Below are 7,436 nucleotides of genomic sequence, written 5' to 3'. Positions count from 1 at the left end.
CACTGTTGGGCCCCTGAGCAACAGTGGGCCTCAAACCCTCAATTGCTTGCAATGTCTCAATTGTATAGGGCAGTTGTAGCCTAGTGGTTAAGGTACTGGACTAGTAATCAGAACGTTGCTGGTTCAAGGCCCACCACTGGTTGTTATTGAGCAAGGCTCTTAACCCTCAATTGCTCAGAATGTATACTGTCACAGTACTGTAAGTCACTTTGGATAAAGGTGTCTGCTAAATGCCGTAAATGTAAATGTAGTTTAAATGTAAAGGTTAAATACTTAATTACATTTATTTAGTTTTCCCCAAATTCCACGTGAAACTGAATGAAATGTATAAGATGGCGAGATATTTCAATGTGCATTTAATACTTTTTTTTCTTATTTCTCATTTTTCCCCTACAGCGCTCATGAATTTTGATCAGTCTCACAGTTATTGTTTTTTTTTTTTTGCCAATACCTTCTACTTTATTAAGGCCCGTGCCTGGTGATAGTGAGAGTCATCAGATTCCATCTCGGGAACCCAAATCACACTTTCATTCAAAGTTTCACTTTAACTCGCCTGTCCAGCGCAGACACATGAAATGAAGTGGCGAGTGGGCACCAGCAGACCTAAAACAAATCATCAATCATGGGAGTCCATGTCCCGGGGACAATGGGATCCACGCTCATTCAAGACTTCGATTTCCATTTCAATTTTCTGCTCGGTGCGGTCGATGTAGGTGGCGAATGGAGCGCCGGAGCCGCTGCGCCGCCCGCTCCCTCGCCACACTGTTTATACCGCCGATTCACGGTGACCTTGACTTAGCGCCTGATGTTAATGCCAAACCTGTTGGCACTTGGTCCTCTGTGAGAATCAAATGGGCCAGAAGGCCAGAAATATTTTATTTGGCTTAAAGTTTCACATTTAGTTTATTCTACAAGTAAAAAATGTTAACCCCTTAGTTTCATGCATTTTTACTTAAGTCTGTGTGTATATACAGATCAGCCGTAACATTAAAACCACCTCCTTGTTTCTACACTCACTGTCCATATAGAAGCACTTTGTAGTTTTACAATTACTGACTGTAGTCCATTTATTTCTCCACATACCTTTTTAACCTGCTTTCACCCTGTTCTTCAATGGTCAGGACCCCCACAGGACCACCACAGAGCAGGTATTATTTAGGTGGTGGATCATTCTCAGCACTGCAGTGACACTGACATGGTGGTGGTGTGTTAGTGTGTGTTGTGCTGGTATGAGTGGATCAGACACAGCAGCGCTGCTGGAGTTTTTAAATACCGTGTCCACTCACACTCACACTCCTACCTAGTCGGTCCACCTTGTAGATGTAAAGTCAGAGACGATCGCTCATCTATTGCTGCTGTTTGAGTCGGTCATCTTCCAGACCTTCATCAGTGGTCAGAGGACGCTGCCCACGGGGCGCTGTTGGCTGGATATTTTTGGTTGGTGGGTTATTCTCAATCCAGCAGTGACAGTGAGATGTTTAAAAACTCCAGCAGCGTTGCTGTGTCTGATTCACTCATACCAGCACAACACACACTAACACACCACCTAAATAATACCTGCTCTGTGGTGGTCCTGTGGGGGTCCTGACCATTTGAAGATCAGCATGAAAGGGGTTTAACAAACCATGTAGAGAAACAGATGGACTACAGTCGGTAATTGTAGAACTACAAAGTGCATCTATATGGTAAGTGGAGCTGCCTCGACTGTTCCTGGTTGGTGATTATGGTCCAGACTTTTCTAAACCAAATGGTATGTCGATTATATATGTCAAAAGTATGTGGACACCTGATGTGTTGTAAACTTGTTGGAAAGCCTATTCAAAAACTACGGACATTAATATAAAAATGCCCCTATTTACAGCTATAACAGATAATAGATTTTGGGTGTGTAGTGAGAACTTGTGACAATTTAGCCAAAGGTCTGGTACTGATGTTGGATAAGAAGTAAGCAACTGACATTCCAATTTATCCCAAAGGTGTTCAGAAGGGTGAAGGTCAGGGTTCCCTGGATTTTCTTTAGACCAAATGACACCCTTGTTGACAGCAAACTTTGTTACACTTGGTTGCTTCATATTTGTATTAAAATGTAATGTAACATAATAAGTTGTTTTGTCAGCTGTACATGAAGCTTTTGCACATAACTCTACATTAATTGTCACCGCTTTGCATACTGTCACCCGATTTCGGCAGACTTTCCCACTGTAAGCGGCCGATAGGTAGTCGGAGTGGCAGGATATAGACGCGGGGTGGTGAGAGGTGCAAAGTGACACCGTCAGTAAAATGAACAGCATTTATCTTACAGCTCAGGTGTTCCTGGGTGCCAAACTGCTCTGACGGAGAATTCTCCAAAAATGACAGAATAATTAAAACCGGGACGTCGTCTCTATTCAAAAGAGAGAAATCACATCTGGGAGGGGTGTGGGGACGTTCTGGGATTTGCATTTTGACCTTCCCGTTTCAATGGCGCATCTGCCCCCGTGCTTCCAGGACACAGACTGGGGCGCTGGGGGGCTCGGACTGGTGATACTGTATTGAGAGAAGGCTGCGGAGAGACGGAGATTAATAACACATTACCAATTCAGCTATTCATTGGAAAGCGTTTGTGCTAAGCGGGCGGATATTTGAATATCTAAATTGTCTATGCGGGGCCGGAATGGCCACTAATGGGCTCGTGTCCTTGTCAAAGATCTCCGAGAACAAAAGAGAAACCGGGTCTGTGAGCACGCGGCTACAGAAACGGTGCGTCGGGTTCTTCTCCTTTTTACCGACGGGTGAGAAGCGGCATGTTTGATGCAGAAATCAGTTTATAAGTTAACAGTTTGGCTATAAACTTGGTGCTGGATATAATAATAAAGCATTTATCATTTAGGAAAGCTGTGCATTTCTCAAATGATACAACATTTGGATCCCTGCAGTAGCAGGCCAGCATAGCGTCCTCCTTTTTCCTTTTTTATTTTACATTTATTTTACTTTATATGATTATTTTGTGTGCATCTAACTTGCAGCAGGTCTTTTGTAGAAAATGCTTCACTCATCCGCACAGAGACCTGATCTTAACCGGCTTTCCAACTCAATTGGAAGGAACTGGAACGCTTTTGTATCTACAGTACAGTGACAGTATTCTGTCTAGGCAACTGAGGGTTAAGGGCCTTCCTTAAAGACCCAACAGTGACAGCAGCCTGGGAGTAGTGGTGCTTAACCCAGTGACCTTTTGATTACTAGTCCAGTACCTTAACCGTTAGGCTACAACTGTATTTCAATCAGTCTAGTGTAAAACCTTCATAGAATAATGTGACTGTAACAAATGCTTATACAGCGTTACCTTGAAACTCACCATCAGTTGGTTCTGGATGTGGCGTTGACTTTTAAAGACGTTGAGTTTCGAGGTATTTTTTCCATAAGGATGTTTGGGAAACCTGTTAATGCATCCATGGTCCCGTGGAGCTGCAGATATTTTAGTCTAATGTAAAATAATGAGGCTGTTTTTGACACTTATACACTGAAAATAACACAAATATAATATAAACACACTGAAATACAATTAAAAACTATTAAAATACAATAAAAATATAATAAAAGCTGCAATTTAGTTTTACTTCTTTATTGTTTCCTGATGCTTCTTAATGGGGGAGATGCTTGATCTTGGAATACCGTATTCCGTTCAGCACAGGCGCATTCACATGAGAAGTGACAAAACTGCTTTTGCGCCGCTGTGCCGTTATTTCCTATGAAGTGTGACGGCGGTGCACAAAACTTAGCGTGACTTATTGTAGTAAAACAGCGAGTGAGGAATGTGATTAGTGGAGGAACTTATGAGCAGTAATAATGAAGAGAAGTTTAGTGCTCCTGTCTCCTTCTTTTACTACATTAAACCACGTTAAGCTTTATTTTCAACCAGAAGCGTTTTAGACTCTGGGAGAAGCTGATTCTGATTCTCACCATTTCTTAGAAGCTGGAGCTGTAACACAAGTTTAAAAGTGAAACAGGGAGGAAAATCCAGATAAACACAGATACATGTGGAGCTGTAACACGTCGAGTTTAGGGGTACAAATTTCTCGACAAAGGGTGTCGAGTTTCGAGGGATGTTGAGTTTCAAGGTTGAAATGATTGAGCAAATGAAGCTATTTATACATGAGAACTACCATGTGTCTTAGGCATGGTTCGAATTCTGGGTGAAATTCCAAATGGATTGCAGGGGACTGACCCTCCTAATTAATATACAGACCCTCCCAAAAAGAGGGTCAACAAAGCAATCATTTTGGGGGGTTGTTAGTTAGCTAATATATAACGTCACCCCCCCCCCTCTCCAGTTGTCACTGTATAATTCACACTCTGGTCTCGAATAAGAACAAATGACTGGTGCGTATTACACTCAAAACGTGGGGCAATTCGGCCTTGGGGGGAAAAGAATGCCCATGTCAAAGGCATCCCGAAACGTCCCTGGGTCGAGCGTGTGATTGAATGCGCTGCCTGTTTGTGCGCCTGTGTGTATAACAGATCGAGCTTCAGGTAAATATGAAAATAAATAGCTTTCGCCTTGGTTCGGTTTTAATGTGAAGATGTTTGCTGGGGGCTACGTCCTCCGCTGCATCTCCGAAAAATCTTTTACCTGTTTTACCTGCTTCAGAAACGGAGACCTTCCACATCTCATCAGAAACGGACCTGGAGATCGGGACACCCTCCGTCACACACGCTCCCCGCGACGGGCGTCTTTTATTCACAGTTTTTTTTTCCTCTGACGATTTAATGTTCTGCTTTGCCATCCTGTTGAAATTGAATTTGAAATGAACGTCGCCACGCACACGCTCTGCCCGGGCCATTTCCTGATCAACATGATTTGTGGCTTTCCCAGCATGCAGCTGAGGTTGCGTAATAATCGAAATATACCCACCCGTACCCTCTTTTATGTGGAAATGTAGTGAAGTCCATCATGCGGTCCTTTATGTTTTATTGTTGACAAAATCTGTTGGTTTAAAGACTGCTCATAAATATATAGGGACAGTATATACACTGATGAAGCTAAACATTATAACCACCTTCCTAATATTGTGTTGGTCCCCCTTTTGCTACCAAAATAGCCCTGACCCGGCGAGCCATGGACTCCACTAGACCCCTGAAGGTGTGCTGTGGTATCCGGCACCAAGATGTCAGCAGCAGATCCTTTAACTCCTGTAAGTTGTGAGGTGGGGCCTCCATGGATTGGACTTGTTTGTCCAGCACGTCCCACAGATGCTCGACTGGATTGAGATCTGGGGAATTTGGAGGCCAAGTCAACACCTCAATCTTGTTATTGTGCTCCTCAAACCGTTCCTGAAGCATTGTTGCTTTGTAGCAGGGAGCATCATCCTGCTGAAAGAGGCCACAGCCATCAGGGAACAGCATCTCCATGAAAGGGTGAACATGGTCTGCAACAATGCTTAGGTAGGTGCTACGTGTCAAACTAACGTCCACATGGATGGCAGGACCCAAGGTTTCCCAGCAGAACGTTGCCCAAAGCATCACACTGCCCCGCCCGCTTGCCTTCTTCCCATAGTGCATCCTGGTGCCGTGTGTTCCCCAGGTAAGCGACGCTCACATGTCCATTGTTGGCGCTTCCGGTGGTGGGCACCCTGACTGGTCTGCGGCTATGCAGCCCCATACGCAACAAACCGTGATGCTCTGTGTATTCTGACACCTTTCGATCAGAACCAGCATGAACTTCTTCAGCAGTTTGAGCTACAGTAGCTCGTCTGTTGGATCGGACCACACGGGCATCAATGAGCCTTGGCGCCGGTTTACCACTGTTCCTTCCTTGGACCACTTTTGATAAATACTGACCACTACAGACCGGGACACACCCCACAAGAGCTGCAGTTTTGGAGATGCTCTGACCCAGTCGTCTAGCCATCACAATCTGGCCCTCGTCAAACTCACTCAGATCCTCACGCTCGCCCATTTTTCCTGCTTCTAACATCAACTTTGAGGATATGTAGGTAACATCTGGAAAGACCGATGTCTTTACCATTGATAAAGAAGAAGTCAAAGTGGTTCCTAGCATTTCCACCAAGGGATCTAGCGGTCAAGAAATACGTCATAAACCAGAACTCAGCAGAACAAGACTGAAGGAACTGGAGAAGATCTTCAGATGTAATAATCTGTTCTTCCTGTGGTTCTTTATGAATCTAAAAGCTGAACACTAAAAAAGAACGACAAGGAGAACATCTTTGGTGCATGTGAAGACTTTTGAGAGCACTTTGGACAGCAAAGAAAACAAACAAATATATCTTCGTCCAAATCAAACCTAACCTCTCTCTCCAAGCCCAGAAGCTCTTTTATTTTGTGCACATCATGAGAAGAATTGATTGATTAGAAAAGAAAGACGATTATGCTTGGAAGAGTTGGAGGTAAAAGAGGAAAAGGACAGCCAGTAATAAGATGGATGGATATAATTAGAGGAAGAATGAAGAAGTCATTAAGAATCTTGAAGACCCAAACAGAAGGCAGGATGTTCTTTAGAAACACTATACGTATGGTGGCCAGCACTTAATATAATTATGATAATGGTATTAGCCAGGTGATGTATAATGTCTGTTCTGTCCAAAAAGTTCTCATCAGACTCAAGAATCTTCTTTCTTTATGTTCTAAACGGCCATATACTTGGTATCGGCTTTCCACTAGGTTCTCCTTAAGTTCTCTCTCTGACCAAAGCCCTTTTTACATGGAGGTCCAATTTGGCCAGTTCTGAGAAGTTTGTGCCAAGGTTCTTGCATTCCTGTGGTCCTGGGAACACCTCCAGCCCTGAATATTGTTTTATATGCTTGACCTTATTGATGCTGTTCCACAATTTGATTACACAGATCCGCAGACAGTTCCTTGGACTTCATGGCTCGGTGTTTGTCTTGCAAATGAAGTGTAAAGTGACAAATCACAGATTCTGTGATTTTCTTTAATGCATTTTACAAGATGTTCCAACGTTTCCAGAATTTGGACTCGTATTTATTTATTTATTGATGCGTTTGCATTTTCTCTCCTTTTTTCTCCCGATTTTTAGCGCGTCTGATTTTCACCCAATTGCGTTACGCTTCCTCTTTACTGGTGCTGACCCCTGCCACGATTGAGGAAAGCGAGACTGACACACGCCCCCTCCGATCCGACACGTGCGAAGTAGCCGACTGCACCTTTTCACATGCACGAGGCGAGTTCATATGCGGATCAGTTTTGTGCACGGAGAGCCACACCCTGTTCATTGTATTATTCCTCTACTCTGTGCAGACATGTTCGTTGTTCATGTGGCCGCCCAGCCGGATGGTAGAGCTGAGATTCGATACGATGTATTCGAGATCCCAGCGTATTTTACCGCTGTGCCACCTGAGCGGCCTGGGCTCATATTTATTACTCGTTTATTTAATGTCATTTTACCTTTAATTTATCCAAATATCTTCTAGACCAACATTAGA

Source organism: Trichomycterus rosablanca, chromosome 12, assembly GCF_030014385.1.
Source record: "Trichomycterus rosablanca isolate fTriRos1 chromosome 12, fTriRos1.hap1, whole genome shotgun sequence".
Taxonomy (NCBI): Eukaryota; Metazoa; Chordata; class Actinopteri; order Siluriformes; family Trichomycteridae; genus Trichomycterus; species Trichomycterus rosablanca.
This window is presented reverse-complemented; position numbering follows the sequence as displayed.